At 39.0% G+C, this 19,140-nt stretch overlaps 2 long non-coding RNA genes across 5 annotated transcripts in view; one reads left to right on the plus strand and one right to left on the minus strand.

Moving 5' to 3' along the window:
* LOC107305959 overlaps positions 1-19,140 on the minus strand; it is a 40,904-nt gene that overhangs the window by 15,237 nt on the left and 6,527 nt on the right. For all 4 annotated transcript variants that reach the window (XR_001551948.2, XR_001551947.2, XR_001551946.2 and 1 more), the window contains exons 2-5: positions 18,503-18,576; positions 13,463-13,601; positions 7,190-7,228; positions 6,328-6,474 (exon numbers count right to left, since the gene is read on the minus strand). This is a non-coding gene — a long non-coding RNA (uncharacterized LOC107305959). The remainder of the gene's footprint in view (positions 1-6,327; positions 6,475-7,189; positions 7,229-13,462; positions 13,602-18,502; positions 18,577-19,140) is intronic.
* On the plus strand, positions 181-7,250 carry LOC116652550. Its single transcript, XR_004305696.1, has 2 exons — positions 181-5,074; positions 6,722-7,250. It is a non-coding gene; the product is annotated as an uncharacterized LOC116652550 (long non-coding RNA).

The following is a 19,140-nucleotide window of genomic DNA, read 5'->3' on the forward strand; positions in this document are numbered from 1 at the left end:
GAAACTTCTCTTTTATTTGCATCCTATCCAGTATCTGGGAATGAACATTCCTGCTAGGAAAACTGACAGATTTGGAGACAAGCTTCTACTCCTGCAGCTTCTCACTGTGTGGAATGGTGAGGAGGGACTTTCTTAATAAACATTAATTTTGTCAACTCTTTCTTCCAAAACAATCTTCACCTTTATTTTGAAATATGCAGATAAAGGCTACTTTACTGATGAAAAATAAGTGATTGGTTTCATTTTTAGTGAAAATCAAAGTTTTCAAAAGAAGAAGAAGGAAAAAAACCAAACAACTCACCCACCATCAGTCAACCAGAAAAAAAAAGCAATAGAAATATATTTTCCAGATCAAAGACAGATTTCAGTGTTCCTAACTGCTAGGTTATAATTAAAAATGAGACAAGAACAATTAAAGAGAAGATTTCAAGTTATTCACAATTATAACTTCGATATGGTTCAGGAAAGATGAAACTCAGGGCTAGACTGTGCTTGATCACACGTGGAAACAGATCTGCTATACCAACTTAGTTAGCTGGTTAGTGCATGTAAGGAAATATTGGCTTTAGAAATTCATACATTGGAGCTGGAAGACCTGTGAAGCAGCAGAGCTTTCAATTACCCTACTAGAGGCACTAGACATTTGAAAAGTAACCCCAGGTATTTTTTTGTCCCTGGCCCCAGTAAAAGACTGTATCACTAGAGTGACACAATACTGTAGAGAACGTGACATTATTTTAATATATCAGCTGTATACAGAAATGGCTTAAAGTGGTTATACAGACTTGATCTATTTACTTTTTGGCCCCTGTAACACAATTGCTTTTCTCTCAACAGTTTGGTGCATCATTCAGATCTCACAGCATGAGCTTTTTTCTTCGTCACATTTTTTTTCTTTTTCTCACTAACAACCACATGGATATTTGTTTTTGTCTTTCAGTGAAGATCCTATTAATGCCCTCAGGTATAAACAGAACAGCCTGGAGAATCAAACACAAAACTCTCCACTCATGTAGAGTGTCAGTTCCAGAAGGAACATGTGATTAACAAAATAAGAACATATATATGAATATTTTATTTGCCACTATAACTCAAAATAATACAATACAATACAATACTAAAAATAATTTTGAATGCTCAATATGCAGTAGAGTTCAGATTACATAATATGTTGTATAAATTATGTAGAAATAGATTTAAAATTATTTGAAACAGCTATATTAATTAATAGTAGAATTAGGCAGTTAACGTTATCAGTGGAGCATTTCTGGATAATGAACATAAGGCTCCAACTAACTTATTTGCTAATAATATTAATTATCTGCTCTGAGTTTACTACTCTGAAATTAGTATTTAAGAAATAGCAGAAATACCGAAATGAAATGATTTACAGCCTTCCTGCTGCCTGATGTCGGCAGCACAGTGATATACAACAGGATCCGGGAGAGCACAAGCACTTTCTTGTTCAGCTAAGCAATTTGCTTGGATGCTTAGAGGAACCCACTTTTTATCACAGAAGGAGAAGATTCAAATCTTCTCCATCTGTGATATAAAGGAAAGTATCTGTTGCCCTAGAAAAGGTCCTTCTATGCTGTAAATGGAAGTGCAGAGTAGATGAAATGCAAGCCATCTAAACCTTGTATCTGCAATGAAATGAATCATTTTATCTTAGGTTTCTGAATGATGCTTGTTACCATAGCCTCAGCGTAGCCTACAGTCACAGATGAGCTTGCCTTCTCATCTGCTTAACACAATATTTTGCAAACTTCATAAATATTTAGCTTAGCATTTAGAGAAGCCACCTCTAAATTGGGTGCCTCATTATCTAGGTACTTCACCTGAGATGCTCAAGTCATGTCTTATAACTACTATCCACTTGTGACTTCATCTGGCTTCAGCTGTACTGACTTATTATCATCTATGGAAAGAGACCCAGGCTGTCTGAGGCTGGGAGCCCAGAAAGCAAGGAATATATTATTAGCAGCCCAGTGTGATTGTTGTCTTAGTATAAAACAAAAATCCACAATGTTTCAGTCTGGAATCAACTTCTACCGCAGACTGCACTGATCCTGACTTTACTAAGTTTATAGCTATCTGTTTAAATTCTTATTGCTAACCTCATCCTTTGAAACAATGCATGTGGTTCTTTCGTTTATATATACAAGCTGCATGGTGAAAATAGTAGCGCAATCCCTTCCAAAAGACAGGGTGTGCCAGTCAAGCTGAATTCTTACATATGTGCCCTAGTAAAATGTCAGTATGACAGTCCTCACAACTATAACAACAAGAAGGTTCCCAAAAAAACTCCAGAGGATTCTTCTGATTGACATTTGTTCTTATACTGTGCAAACAAAAATTGGCAAATACATTTTAAGGAAGATTTTCTCTGCATTTACATTTAAACCAATGTAAAGAATCAGAAAATTTGGATTTTACCTTCAAGGAAGAATTAGACTCCATCTACACTGCGGAATATATTACTTCCATAAAGAAGGCATTTGATTAGAGATTATAAATGCTTGATTGTAAATGGAACTTTTCTCATAGTACATGACTGACACGTAGAGAACATTAATTTTCATGTCTCTTTTTCTTTTCCTTTCTCACCATCATGCAGCAAATGCTTGAGTGCCTAGGGGATACAGTCTGGTTTCCAGAAAGCCTCCTTTTGGAGATCAGGAGAGCTAGAGTATTGGGCAGAAGTATTTCCCACCTCCCTCCTCCTTGCCAAGCCCTCCAATATCCCAGAAATTTGTTAGGTTTGATGGAAGCTCATATGAATGCCTAACTTGTCTGTGCCCAGTACTGTGTTGAGCACAATGACTTTGGGAAGCTAGAAGTGCACTTTGTTGTGTTGCAGCCCAGGTGTGCCATGTGCTGAACATCATTGTAAGGGATAGGACTGGCTCCTGCCAAGAACTTCAGATTCCATGTCCTTTTTCCTTTGAAGACTCATTACATGATCCTATTTATTCTACCTGAGCCTTAGCACTTTGGGTCTGCTAGGATAAAGACCTTCCTCGAATGCACTTCCTAGGCTCATTCTAGGTCTTCCATTTGATCTGTGTGGTGCAATGCAAGAGGCAACAAGCCCACCCAGAGCACCGGAGTAGTACAGAAAAGCATTAGTAGTGGTCCATGCGAGCCAGATGAGAACTGCTGCTAAATTGGGGTTCATAAAACCTATTTGTTTCCTGGCAAAGACACTGGTTCTTCTTTGCTCTGCATTTTCTCTGAGCAGCTATACCTCCTTCATGAAGGGCATGCCTGCAGCCCTTTCTCTTTGATCTGTAGATTACTCTGTAAAAGGTGCGGCTTCGTAATCTGATTTTAGTTACCTAATTTAGGTAGTGTTAAGAGTCCACATCCTAAGATACCTACATTTCTCTGCAAGCTGTTACAGAGAATTTAGGCTCTTGAATAAAGGTATTGCATATCAAACAATCAAATGGCTTGAAAACAGATGTTGTATTTGTTCTTTGAAGCCCAGAAGAATGGAGATCAAATCACAGCTACAACTTATTATTCTATAACCCAGATATTTACTTCAAGAAACAATTATCAGAAAGTTAATCAGAGAATTACAGAGCATACTGAGTTGGAAAGGACCTGCAAGGATCATTGAGATCAGCTCCTGGCTCCACACAGAACCACCAAAAATTTAAATCCTATGTCTTAGAGCATTGTCCAAATGCTCTCTGAAATACAGCACCTCATGGCCATGACCACTTCCTTGGATAGCCTGTTTGTGCCCACCAATGTATGGTGCAGAATCTTTCCCTAATACCCAACCTGACCCTCACCTGATGGAGCTCCAAGCCATAAATGTTGGAACAAAATGAATTGCTGAAAAGAAATTTGACTTCTGGCTCACTGTTCTCCTTTCTTGGGCTTTTATTCAGTTCAAAGTAAGTCAAGAGAGAATTATTTCAGAGCTACCAAAGTACTCCGTATGGGAAGAGTTCCCTTACAGCATCTGGTAACAAAGAGAAGTGAGTGGCTGCACCATAGGGTTACATTCCTGGTGTGCAGTACCTTACGATACTGTTGTTGGAGAATAAGTAAATGAAAAGTTGAAGTGGTTGTGGGGCTGCAACTAATGACTGGAAATATACAGAAGTGACAACTTTGACAAATGCTCCTACAGCCAAACACTACCGAGGTAACTACCCTAGCTGCAGCCAGCAATGATAAAGTGAAAGGTCTTGAAACAACAATCATAGAAATCATAAACATTACTGTCTCTTTTTGAATTAAGAGAGTATGTTTTTATTCTTTGTAATAGTAAAGCACTGAAGTAACCTACTGGAGGGCCTAAAAGAACTCATGTTGAAGATCAGCATTGCAGAGCTAATGATGATAGCCAGACACAGGGAGGTAGCAAGAGCAACAGTGAAGCTAGGGAGCAGCAAAAGCAAAGAAAAATGGCCTGTGCTTCTTAGATTTGCTAAGGAGATGAGACTATGTTTGGACACATTCCTTGGACTTAAGAAAGTTAATAAACCTTCCTTCACCAAAGTCCTTATGCAGATTTATTACTTCTTTTAGTGGCTTACTGTTTAATATTGTCTCTTTGCCCTGTTATTAATCTCACATTCATTCAGGCCTCTTTGACTTCTGGAGGGACTCCTCATGCTTTGTGCCTTCATCTCCCAGGTTTCAGAGAGGGAGGCTTAAAGCACAGGTGAGTGCTTTTCAGTCTGAATGAGCATAATTGAGTAATGATTGCTACCATCGAGGCAACCAAAAACTTCCAGTTCATCATTATCTTTCATAATGGGATCTAAAGCTGACTGACTGCATGAGCAGTACAGCACCTCTTGTGCTGAATTATTACTCTGCATTTTTAGGAGCTCTTACTACAGTCTTTCACAGAATGTTCCTCCCTTTGCACTTGTTCTTAGAGAGAAGATCTGTGTGACTACAGCTCACTGGATGGTGCAGTACTTTCCCCTGCATCTGAGAGTTCTTTCCTGGCTGTGTGGTTTTGTGTCTGAATACAGCACCTCTGAAATCAGTACAAAGGTTTTATGACTGGTGGGAGCTCAATCTTCCCTTGCATTCTGGAAGCCAGGTAATCAAAAATATATGAAAAAAATTTAGAGGTATTTTAAAATAACTGCATAATGCCTACTAATCTAACCTATAGCTGGATTAATCTGACAGGGAAAGATGTTTTCTTTCTGATGAAATGGTTATTCCTTTTGCAATGCTACTTCATGGCTTTACACCGGATTTTTTTTTTCTTTTTTTTTTTTTACTTCTCTACTAGTTTTCCTTGTTCAGTTGATCATTACTTACTCAAACAGATACAGAACACTAAGGGCAACTTTGATGTCACATGTGCCTCACTTGGGTACCCAATCAGGAAGCTACAGTTGCATAATGGAGAAGAGGGAATGAAGTTCTGAAATAAGAAAACAATATGGGGGCAGTATTAAAGTTGGTGAAGATTAAAAGTTATTTAAATGAGCAATGTGTTTAGTGAGCACTCACTGGAGAGCATACGTGAGGATATCAAAAAACAACATCAGGAATATAACTTCATTTCTTCACTTGCTGTAATTCTTAGCTATTTACATCCTTGCTGCAAGGTGTAGCTTATTTCCCTACTCCAGTAGTGCCGATAGAGGGAAGGGAAAATCCCTTAGGATAAAATCTACTTTAGCTCAGGATTAGGGAAGGGGGTTGTTGCCTTACAGTGTGTTGATCTGGTGGTAGGAATAGAGCTGTCTCTACATGCTTTCTGCAGCAGTTGAATTCCACTCAGTTATCCACATCTACATCAGTATGAGGGGAGATAAGGAACAGAATGGGAACATCTGTGAATGAATTTCAAATTTGAAGCACATGCATTTTCAGTTTCAGGAGCAGCTAGATCTAGAACTACAGATGATCTGAGTGTGAGATGGCTCACTGCCTGCTGTCCCTAAGGCAGGAAAAAAAATCTGTTTTTGAAATGCTGTGTTCATGTTTGGAGGCAGAAGACACATTCTAAAACTGAACTTGGGGGTGCCAGGAACCCAGGGCCTGAAAATCTAGTTTCAGCTGTAGATGGAGAAATTTCAAGGAATAATCAGGCTATATGAACAAGGGAGTGAGCTGGGGGTGGTGGGAACCAGGCTGAGATAGGAGATGGGAGATGTGCAGGGAATAGTGATGGTGGGGGAGGTACAGGGATTGAAACGAGCACCAAAAGCCAGGATAAAGAGGGACAGTTGGTAAGAAGTTGTAGGCTAATTGGTGGATGTTTATGACAACAGACATAGACAGGTTGAAGCAAAGATGAAAGAATGATCCAGGAATGAGTGTTTTTTCTTACCACACCTTTCATTTCAAGGAGCAGTATCAGGAGAAAATGTTGTTCATGTTCTCTTAACTGTCATCTTTCCCAGCCAAACACTTCTCTCTGGTCATGTTTTCTTCACTCAAAGGTTGTGCTTCATCCTTGCTGCATGCTCCTAGCACCTGATCCTTCAGGGTAGCAGTACAAATGCTTCATTTATTATAGTTTTATTCAGAGCATTGCAAGACTTTCACAGCTGCAGTTAAGACAGCACAAAGGGAATGGTGCAGGCACACTCTTCATATTAGCAGTATGTCACCAGGAGGAAGCCTACTGCATTACTTGTGAGATCATCAGTCCCTGCTCTAATGGTCTAGGGCGCCTTAGGATTAGGTTTGTTTTGTGACACTTTTGTTTGTTTGTTTGGTGCTTTAGGGGACAGGTGGGAATGTGATGTGTCAACTGGAGAAAGATGTGTAGACCTATTGCCTTGCAGCTCGTTGGAGAAGACTGCAGCTGGGGGCCCCTGCAGTGCCATGGAGTCAGGTCTTGGAGCAACATAACCATGGAAGCACCAAATGTCTTCCATCAGACCTAAGGGTGAGCTTTTTTTCCCCATCTAAAGGCCAGATAATCCTTCTGCCCACCACAAGAACACATAATCAAATTTAAAAAATAATATCCCCCAAACCAAAAATTTTTCTTCTGGGGTCATTTCAGTTATTTCAGTTAGGTGAAGCAAGCAATAACTGACAAAGGAATATTTTTATCTTGAGGGCTTTTCCCATCTGCTTCTAATGATCCTCTTGACAGCCTTGTAGAGAATTCTGACTGAGTGGGACATTAAAGAGCAAGACTGCATGAACTTTTCATGCATTACATTTTCAAGTATTGTTCACGTACCTCATAGATGGCATAATCGATGTGCCTGCTGGCATTCCTCTGCAAAAAAAAAAAAAAAAAAGTAATGGAAACCCTTTAAATATATATAAAGGATCACCTTCAGACAGAATCTCCCTAGCAACAAATTGCAAGCAGAATACTTTCTGGTAAAAGACCTTCAAATAATGTGTGTGCAGGGGGAGGTTAAGTAGTGAGACAACTGTTGTTAATCTGGTAGGTGAACTGCACTGAATGGAAGGTAAGACATGCAAAACTTTAGAAGTTTCAGTTCAGGACTACAGTCAACGCATGTTTTTCCTGCAGTGTCAGTGTACATGACATCTGAGTCTGACTTGAAACGTGAACTCTTAACTTCGCTCAAGAGCATGGGTATTTTTTTCCTTTCTGTCAAGAGCCCTTGGGATTCATGTCTTAAAATAGGCTAAACAAATTGTTATGTTTTTTAACTGATGATTGAGATCTTTAATTTATGTACAAACCAATAAAATCCCAAATACCAAACATTGCAAAGGCCAGCCAAGTGCTTTCTATCTATTCCAACCAAAAGCTCTCAGTTTTATATTCTGAAGGTACTGAGTGATGGTAGTTATGTTCTGTGCTCTAAAGTCAGTGGCTCATCTGAGCAGCAGTATACTACATGGGCATTTGTAGAAGCAAAATCTGTGTTCTGGGTTGATGGCATTTGCAATGAACATAACCAGAATCCCTGACAACTGACAAAAATTTAGTTTGCCCTGTCTGGATCTTATGGTCAGAAATAAATCAGTTTTGCTATCTCATTTTAATCAGGAAAGAGGACTGTGGTCCACTCATGACAGTGATGTGATTGCAGCCTTCTTTTCAGCTGCAGTGTGGCATCGTGAGATTCAAATTCCTGTGCCAAGTCTTCAGGCCGGAGCCCAGGAATATCCCTTTTCCTCTGCTCTGCCAAAATCTATCTCAGAAAGAGGAAAAAACTGTTAAATCTTGAAAATTACTGCAGTACCCAAGAACGGCTTATGATCTAGTTTCCATCTACAGTTTGATACGATCTGAATGGCAAACACTATATTCATAAGTGTATATTCATAAGTGATCTCTTCACAGGGTGCTGTAGGGGATGCCTGTGCTTTTTAACCTGCAGTCCCTGCCTGCAGTTATAGGCTCAGTTTGTCTTTACAAATTTTGTCTATGTATGTGTTTGTTTATCCATTTCCAGCTAGTCATTGATTTTATAATGGCAGTGCAATGGGAGTAAGTGCCTACCATTACCACATGCTTATTGTTTTCCTAAAGCCCAACCAAGTGAAATGAAAACACTCTAGCAAAATTACAGTCCTTCCTTCTCAGACAACACATTGGTTGTCCCCCTAACTTCTTTTGGAGCTAGCTGCAGCTTTTTGGCCTTCAGCAAAAACATGAAAGTCTTTCTTCAGACTTAAAAATGTCATCTCTCTCTTGAGACCAAGTACTTTTGGAAAGGGCTCTTTTTGTCCCTTTAACAAGAAGGTGCAAACTATAACAAGAAAAACTATCCAATGGCTTTAGTAATACCTCGAACTTCAAAACACTTGTGTTCAATTGTCTGAATTGCTGACTACTTCCTCTGTGATCTTCAGTGAGAAACTCTGGATAGAGTCTAACTTTAGACATTCCAGTTTCTGTGGTTATCAAGGGTCTCATCACATGCACTGGGGAGAGATAAACACATCCAGAAGGTGAACTGTTTTAAGACTTACTCTCCAGAACCTTCAGTTCTCCATCTACAAACTGCACTTTGCTGCATCAGAAATGTATTCTGAGGATAAATGCATTGAAGAATGTAAGGCATTTGCACTTTGACACTACAGCTGTGTCAGTTTTGAAGACAGGCCACATGGAGACTTCGCAATAAAACTGGTCAGAAAATTTACTGTGTCAGGGTAACTGTGTGATAGAAAATGGAGTCTGGCATGGCCTTTGCGTTTAACTATTCCTTAGGCATTTGTGATAACTGAAGATATGGAAGACATGATGATGAAGATATGGCAAGAAGGACAGTAATTAATGACCCCAACTAGAGAAGATCTGAGGTCATATTTCTTCTCAGAAATGAATTTGTTCTCCTTTTGAAGTACTGTTTAAGTAGAACACTAAAAAAAGAAAGCAAACATAGGTGCCAGCTGATCTTATGCACTAATGAGGGTTTACAACAATGAGAGGTAACTGAGTGAGCTGAGTAGGAAGTAAGCATTACTGTAGAATGAACAACAGCTCTTCACTATGAAGACAAGCACATTCCAGCATAGCAACCAGACAGCAAAGTGTACTCTTAGAGTAATCTGGAGGGAATGTTGTCTTTGAAGATTGCCTAAGAAATCAAAGCTCATAGGCTGACTTAATCGAAGTATGCCACCCATTAACACCACTCCCACCCCCAAGTGCTTTGTATATCATGATATCTTTCCCCTCTGGACATAAGGGAGAAGGATTTACCAAAATTAAAAAGCCATTTTATGTCTCACTTCCATGCTTGTGTAGTTTTTTTCTATGGGTTGTAGTATTTGTTTTTGATTATTTTGCTTTTTTTTTTTTTTTTTTTTTCTTATCTTGATTTTGAATCTTGATCCAGGGTTTCTTTTCACCATGGAGGCTTCAAAGATCAATTTTACCATGGAGGAAGAAAACTTATTCTTTAATGGCAGAGTAGTGGAGCTTTGAATAGCAGTGTCTTACAATGAAACCCCATAATTCTGCTAGAGTTCAGATGCCAAAAAACTATAACTGGACACAGAGAAATGCTTTTAGTAGCCATGTGGGGCATGAATCATAGGATCATAGAATCACCAAGGTTGGAAAAGACCTACAAGATCATCCAGTCCAACCTTCCGCCTATCAGCAGTAGTTCTCACTAAACCATGTCCCTCAACACAATGTCTGAATGTTCCTTGAACATCTCCAAGGTTGGTGACTCCACCACAAACCTGCCTTGGTCACCCATCTGTTGGGTAAGGAAGAAGAATGCATTGAATCACTAAAACTGAGATCCAAATCCCAAGATTAAGTACGTTAAGGTTAAACGGTGCTTATTCTGAGGCTTTCTGCGTTGCCAGAGGCAATCATCGTATTCTTCACCATTCCCTCACAGTAACTATCAGAAATGCTCGATGCCCGTCATGTGTAATATCTTCTGGTAGTGAAAAATAGGGAGATAATCAACCAGTGTCTAGCAGGAGAGTCAAAGTCCTAATTTATATGACCTTCAGTTGTCTAGGTCACAAGGCAGAGTCTAGCAGAGATGCCCTCATGCTATTCCCAGTCTCTGCTGTGAACATAATCAGAGGTCATGCCATGAACTCTGCTGAATTTGGAGCTCTGCTAGCATTTGTTATTCCAGCAAACAGTATACTTGCCAGGCCAATGAATTAAGTAGCTCTGGGATAAAGTTGCAACACATGAGGCTCATTAACTTATTGTGAAATAAACAGAATGTTATGGAATAGCGCATTATCAGAAAAGGACCAACATTCCCTTTGTCCCTGCAAGCAGAATTCTCAGATAAGGGTATAATTTTATCAAGTCTTGCTATTCTCTGCTTCCAAAACATATAGGTGCATAATTGCTTTGAACTTCTTGTTTAACAAGCTATGAGAGCCTGGTTTGCTTAGACCTAGCTGTCAGTTCAACTTCTATTGCTTACGAAACAAAGTAGGAAAAAGAACAAGCATTTCATTTCAATTCTTCTGAGCCACATTTCATTTTCAATACAGATTTTTTGAGTTCTGTCTTTGAAAGAGAAGAGATAAACTTCATCCTTATTACGGATGTAGATTTTCTTTGGAAAAAGATGAAAACTCCACATTAATGGAGGGAAATATGCTTTTCTGCTCTCTTTGGCTGCCAGCAAATGTCCGTGACATTGCTAAATAAATAGCCAATATTTGTACAAATAAGAAAAATTCCTCTCTGAAAAGTTCAAGGTATTAAGAAATGTGTTGGGAATTAGTAGGAAATATCTTTTTTCAGTAATAAAGAAACATGGGAGGTAGTTTAGGGGTGGGGAGAAAGACAGATGAACACTTTAAAAGATGTGAAAATCAGTAAGAGGTACATCAGCAAAGGAAACTTGCAAACCTAATGACTAGAGGGACTTTCAGAACTTTCACAGACACCTATGTGTTAGCTGGAAGGTAGCAGAAGAGTAAACATGAACTGAATTAGCAGCATTTTTGGGCAGAAGAAACAAAAGACATGCCTAGAGAACATAAGGAGAACTTAACATGGGGAAAAACGTAAGGATCTCACAAGTTTGTAGGAGTATAGTGATACAATGCTTAGAAGATAAAGAATGAGTGCACACTTTTAAATGCTGCTGAGGGTTTAGGAAATACATAGGGAGGATAAGTGATCATCCTTATTGAGAGGCAAATTAACCCTCTTCTCTGGGCAGCATGAAGATGATCAAGGTTGTTATAGCAGGGGAAAGGACTAAGTGATTCAGTGCATTTGCTCTTCTGCTATCACTAAGAAACAAATCATTCTCATCTCTTGTAATCAAATGTAATTAGGTAAAAAATGAGCAAGTGAGTGTTCTTCAGGCTTAGCCTGCCAGAATTGGATTTTGATTTAGACTTGGTTCTGCAGTTTTATCAGCTTCACGTGCCTTGAAAGAGGCCATTTCACTTTGTGACCCAGGACACTCTGCAGCTGTTTATCATTCCCTTTTTAGCAAAAACACAAGGTCTATGAATAAAACAGCAAGAGGAAACAAGAGTGAAACTGCAACTAATAATACTCATTAGCCTATGTGCTATTAATCAAAGCACTGTTTAACAGCATTCTTCCTTTATTTTTTGTTTAGTTTAGTGACAAATGTCCCCACTAAGATCAACTTTTACTTGTGTAATAACAACCATAGTCATGATTTTGCAGGAAAAAGGGTTATAACAGCTATCATCCAGTGGGAACAGGCGGGGATTAAACTCAACCATATGCAATATGGTTGTATATTCATAAACCTAGCTCTTCTGTCTGAATAACTGATGATCAAATTGACTGGGGAGACTTGACCACGATTAAGTGAATGAAACTGGCTCAAAAGATTATTTTTTCTTTTTGCCCTAGATCCAAAGCCATGTGATTTCACTGTTTATCACAGCTCACTCTCCTGCTTTTACTATTGGACACCGAGTAAGGTATTAGAGCTGATGCTTGGGACAAAAACCCAGTAGACTGTAGAAATGGAAAATGTTGCCAAACCAAAAGTCCTGTAAATATTTAAATCATTAATTAAGTGTTAATTAAGCATGCAGTGTTACACCTTCATGGAGTGGCCTTTCTCCAGTAGGAGAAAGAGAATTCTCTCAGCTCTGAAATGTCTGATGCAAAATGTTTAGGCTCTGAGGAGCTTCAGAAGAATTGAGCTGAATTGCTGAGAGACTCCCAGGAAGGTGGGCACTTTGACCACAGCAGGTTCATCAAACAGCCCACAAGAAAAGCTCACATTCTGCAACTGGGATTTCAGATTTCATGATTCCAGGGCAGCCAGATTCAATAAATGGGAGCAAAGCAACAGCATTTCCTCCCTTACAAGCTGAAGATTTAGGCTTGGGATCTTGGCAGCAAAACTAAGCTGAAAACAGATGTTCACGTAGGCAGTTTTTGAGTAAAATTCTTGGAAATTTAAAGAATTCTAAAACAGATTCAGAATGTTTGTATTTTGGTCTAAAGCAAAACAAAGTAAACAAAAAGGAGCAAGAAGCAAGCAAACAAACAAAAAAGCACCAATACAAAACAAGAAAAAAAACCCACAAGTATTTCCAGTTAACTGGAAATTCTCTCTTTTGGTCAACTCAGAAATAGGACTAATATTAAAACAAAGTCTGAAGGCGAAGTAGGGGAATGTCCTGCTTCAGTCATCACTGTAACAGCCTCCTCCCTCAGAGGGAACCAGGAAGTTTGATAAAAGCTAAGTGAAAGATGAGAACAAGGACAATAACGCAAGTATTGATGAATCTAAAGAAACTTTTGGGAAGATGATGAATAATTTCAGTGAACGACACACAAAGAAGTGGATTTTTGCAGGTTATGAATATCTTTAAATTGAAATGAGGAGAATATGCATAAGTATTAGAACAACTGAGTTCTGATGCCCCAAATCTCAACTCTGTGTTGCTCAAGATGGAGTGTGAGAATGTTTAATTTGTTCAGATGACATGGTAGCTGGAAAAAGTGGAGCAACCCCTGCATCTTAACTGCATTCAACCCTCTCTTCCTGTGCAACCAAGCATCTGGGAGATAATTATGTGTACATACATGTACATGTCAGCCAGCTGTCAGGGTGTATCTAGGTTATATGCCTCATTTCATAGGTTTCACTTCCAAGTGGTCATTCAGAATTTTCCTTCTATCACCGTTTTCACTGTCTCCGTAAGTTTCATTAAAATTGGTACATCTGGGGAAAAATAAATATAAGTCAGTCTTAACACATGGATAGATTTATAACCACAACAATATTTTTCTGGAACTACTGAAATATGTACATACTAAAAAACAGCGACCTTACTGAAGCAATTCTTGTCCTGCCTGTGCCAACCACCCTACCCAGCTGCATGTTTATCTGGCTTTCTTCACAACAAATAGAAGCAGAAGTCTGTTTGTATTCAGAAGTCTGGAGGTCATGTTGGCAGCTATGAAATATTGGTACTGATTTTCACTTCTGTCAGATATGCAAAGCTGAGTCTATGCTTCACAAATAACAGAAGCAATGCTTTCTCATTTGATAGGTTTCCAAAATTGCAAACTTCCCTTACCATTGCATTGCTTTTGCAAAAGTTAATGGCTTCTTTCATATTTTAAATTAAGCTTTAAGAAGCTGAGAGAAATGCTCCAGCAGCATTTCCGTACTGATGCTTTAGCCAGGCATGGATTGCTGCAGGAGGGAAAGCAGAGACAAATGGAACGTTCACCCTGTGCCCTTGGCGTGTGATGGAGATTGAAGCCTCTTCCCTATGTCAGGACTATGTCTGCTGGGGGGTGATGGCTGAAAACTGCTTCCAAGTACTAAAAAGAAAACATTAAATTTATGAAAAGAGGAAACAGCAGTTCTGTGACAGTTTCTTAGAAAGGGAAGTGCATGTAATCATGCCATGAAGTGAGAGTATAATGTAGCACACATGAAGTCATGAGTGCAATCACTGATTTGGAAGTAGGTGGTATTCTTACTCAGTGTGTAGGAAAGTAGCACATGTCCCTTAGCATTACAGAGCCCTCCTCCTGGCTATGTCACATGCCTTATGGGATTATTTCTGCGCAAGCTATTTCTAGATCTGCCTTGTGTCAGAGGTTTCGGCTGGCTGGATATCTGAGCATCTGTTTACAAGCGTCAGGATTGATGGAATGTTATCAAGTGCAGTTAAAGGGAACTGGGGGGGACACATCTGCTGGTGCTTTGCACTGGGGCTGCAACTGCTTTTAATAATAATAATAATAATAGTGCTGATAATAACAATCACAGTAGGTAAATGTCACTGCCATTGTGCTGAAGACATTTAAATGGTATTTGCAAATGAATTCAGAGCTGGTATCCAAAGTCAATAATGATAAATAAAAGTACAGTTTGAGAACATCATCACCATGGAGTACAGAAATGTGCAGCTGGCAAAGACTTCTAATTATGACTTGCTTTCCCTGTTTGGTTTTTCTATTCTTTCTGCAAATTGGAGAAAGAACAGGAAAAAAATGCTCCACTATTAGATTGAATTTTAAATACACGTTACTGTGTATCTGCTCCTTTGTATTACTCTATGTGTATGAGATGATTTCAAGTCCATAACACATTATTTGAAAATATTTTATTAAAAAAAATAATAATGCTTGGGGGTAGGGGGATTTTTGGCAAGCCACGAAAATGTACCTGGAAATGCAGGTGCATACAAAGAGCCAAGGACATTTCAGCTTCTCATGCTATCTGGCCAGCGAGGGGTGCGGGTGATCAAGGAGCTGGCAGGCAGTGTACAGTGCTGGGACAGCTGACGTGAACTGCCCAAAGAGATGTCCCATATAGCATGGCATCATGCTGAACAGTAAAGCTGGGGGCTCCGTTGCTCAGAGACTGGCTAGATTGTTCAGCAGGGACTGAACATTTGTTTCATTTATTCTAACTAGCCCCTTCCTTTTATGACCTATTAAACAGTCTATCTCCACACACAGCTTTTATTTTTTCTCTCCCGCTTCTTTCCTCTGTCCACCTGGGTTGGGTGAGGAGGGAGCGAGCAAACAATTGTGATGTGCTGAGTTGCCTACTGGGTTAAACCATGACACTGTCCAAATGACTGCTGGGAAAGGAAAACACTGGGACAGAGATTCAGAGCAAGCTCTAAATGGAAAAGCACTGGTCACCATTTCTGGTACAGGAGAAAATACAGGCAAGAGGAGAAGCTCTTCTAGATGTGGTTATAACCAATGAATTTTAATTGTTTTAAGAATATGATGATGAAAGGCAGCTTGGAGGCTACCTCTGTGAAATTACAGAGTTCACAGTCCTAAGAAAGACAACATGGAAAACAAGAAAATCATGGACTTCAAGCAGGCAGACTTCCATCAGCTCAAATCAGTAAGAAAGTGAAAGGAAAATGTAAGTAGGTTGTAACATAAGATTGTGGAGGCAGAAACCACAAGCTATCTCCATCAAAGGGGAAAAACAATGAGATTAATTTACACAAGCAAGAAGTTTACAGTTGACCTCAAGCTCACAAAGCTCCTCACAAAAAGTAGGAATCTGATCAAATTCTAAAGCACAAGACAGCACATGTAAAAAAATATCAGAAAAATAAAGCATAATACCAATATATGAGGTCTGCTCTGAAAGTAATGCCTCCTATTTTAATATGTTGGCCCATGATGTCAGAGGCACATGTTGGTCATATGGCTGTGGAGGCTGAACCTTACCACCATCCCATCCGGGCAGTCTGACAGAATGGCATCTGACATGGGTCCCACAGATGCTCACACAGGAACAGAAAGAACACTGTGTGCAAGTTTGTCAGGACCTATTGAACCAACACAAGGCTGAAGGTGACAATTTCCTGGATCCTATCATTTCTGGTGGCAACATGTGGTGTCACCACAATGAGATGGTATCTAAGCAGCAGTCAATGGAGTGAAGTGATGTGAGTTCCTCATCAAAGAAGAGTTCAAGGCACAGCTTCCAGATGGTTAAGTGATGTGCACTGTCTTTTGGAATAGGAAAGAGGTGAACTAGATTTCCTGAAACATGGACAAGCAATCAACTTCGACAACTGCACCACGACATGGAATAATCTGAAGGCTTGAATTTTCAGTCAGGTCAGAGAAGAATATAATCTCCTTACAACATGATATCACCAGTTCTCATACAGCTTGAAGACTGTGGAGTACACTGCCAGTGTTGGCTTGACTGAACAACCACTGACACAGTATGGTCTAGATTTGGTGCCTTCTGGTTTCTATCTGTTTGAACTTATGAGATGGACTGTAGGGGCAACATTTTTCTAGCAATGATACTGACATAGCAGTGGGTCACCTCCACTGGTGCACATTTTTACAAGCATGACATGCAATTTCTTGTTAATCACAAGAGAAAATGAATAGCTAATGGTGTCTGTATTCAAAAATAGTGGAGAATTTGATCTATGAAATACTGCTACAGTACTCTTTGTATGTGTTGTAGTTTCCATGGAAATAAATAAGAGGCATTACTTTCAGAGCAACCTAAATACAAGTACAAAAGGCTTCCAAAGTGAATGCATACTAATAAAAAGGAATAGCAAGGAAAACGCTGGTTGATTTTCCTGTCTGTCTAGGGTAAGGGGGGAAGGTGATGACATAGAAAGTGGTGCTCCAAAGACGGTCAGAGTATTTAAAACACTTCGATGCAGCTACATGTACATGAGTAGCATAATAGCATTCATTACAAAGGGTTAAGAACTCAGTCTAAACTGGAGGTAAAAGAGGATGGGAAAATGTTACAGAGTGGTCTTAATAGGCTGTGACTTGGGATATTTTAAGAATTTGATGGAGTAGTCATCTTAGCTATTACTTGAGAATTCATGAAAGGTGGAGAAGGTATATAAGATCAAGAAAGAATAAAAGGACAAAAATAGGTGCTTCCTCTTCCTCCCCTGCCCCCCCCCACCCCCACTCCCTCAAAAAGAAAGAATAAAAAAGAAAAGAAAAAAGAAGGAGAACAGGAGGAACAACAGCCTGGAAATATTAAAGTAATTGATCTAACTTCAACTTAAAAATATATATTCTAGAATCAATCAAATTATTTGTAAGCACTTCAAAGTTAGCAGAAAAAATCATAGCATAAAAACTAATTTGTTCATATGTGCTTGTTTATATTTACTTATTTGTCATAATATTCTGTCACAAATTTAGGCTTCTAGGGGAAACTGTCTTAGTTATGACTTCATTCTAATCTCAGTAACAGTCTTATTAAACTTGCAAATGAGATAAATTCGGAAGGAAGTGCAATCATAAATTTGTTGGAAGACACAACTCAGAATTAACAGAACTGTCTTGAAAAACTGGGGATTGAGCAGAAAATGGTAAAAAAAAAAAAGTGAAATAAAATAGAATAAATAAGAAATGAAATGAATTTAGGTAGGAATAGTCAAATACATAAATAGAAGCCTACTTCAGAACTGCTTTTAAAGAAAAATGCCTAGAGACAACAGGTCACAAACTGAATATGTATCAAAGCCAACAAGGCGCAAGAAATACCCTATAATCTTTAAATAGCCACAAGCCTCAATCTTTCCCTGTCTCAGTACTGCCAGAACCTGGGATGGAAGATTTGGTCCCTTCAGATCACTTTACATCTCAAAACATATGTCCCAACAGAAAAAGCCCCAGATAATGTGTTTAGAAGTAAAGAAAGCATGATCTATGAAGTTTATCTTAAAACCAGAAATTGCTTGACATAAGAAAGAGGGAAAACTGAAGGGTATGTGGCAGTTTATCAAACAGAGAAGAGAATAATCTGACCATAACTTCTGCTGTGGACAGAAAAAATCTGGAATTCTTCTGAAGATGGTTCAGGAACAAAGACAAACGTTCTAATAATAAATTTGGGAAGGTCTGATACAGGTGCCTGATAGGTAGGGGACCTCTACCAATGAGTTGTGGTTGAAAATTCAGATAAGTAAGTCAAGACATAGGTAGGGACAGTTAATCTGAAAGGCTGGACACTCTGGACCAGATGACTCATGGGCTCATCTGACTCTTGCCCTCACTGCCCTTCAATACTGTTATGTGTATTGAGAATCATCAAATACAGGTATACAGGATGGAACAAGTTTAAAATAAACTTACGCAGTAATTTCACTGAGGCAGTTGTTGAAGGCCAAAGGATGCTAGGCCCTGTGGGTGAACAGCCAAACCATTTTCTGTAAGTAGAATGAAAAGTACATGTGAGAACCCTGGCAAAGTAGTAGAGAAAGATTTGTCAAGCAAGCAATACAGGGTCTGCATATCTACATTTTGATTGCAAAAAAAGCTGTGGCTCAATAAAGATTTCTGACAAGAGATCAGTTTAATCCTATTTGCAAACAATGGCTCTATAGAGGTTCCTGCTGGTCTGATTTTTATGCCTGATAAGAAGGTGAACTTCATAATACAAGAAAGTGCTGTGAAACAAGTGAATGAACACGGCTTTTTGGGAGAGTCAAAGGGCTGTCTCACATCATATCATGAATTTCTGTGCATGTAATAAGATTATGCTTTGAAAGACACTTCTTAACAGAGCATGTAAATGATACTCTAGGAAAATAATATTGATAAGACTTTCTTTTTGCTGTCATGCATTTTGCTCAGAATGGTCCCTCGATTTAAAATAACCAAGCCATTCAGAGAAAGGTTTATGTCATCGTCAATAGTAGGCCTATTGGGTATGCACAATAATACACATTCCTAGTCCAACTTGAATCCCTTGCCATCACATGCACTTAAGA

This window comes from Coturnix japonica, chromosome Z (genome assembly GCF_001577835.2).
Source record: "Coturnix japonica isolate 7356 chromosome Z, Coturnix japonica 2.1, whole genome shotgun sequence".
In the NCBI taxonomy this organism is placed as follows: domain Eukaryota; kingdom Metazoa; phylum Chordata; class Aves; order Galliformes; family Phasianidae; genus Coturnix; species Coturnix japonica.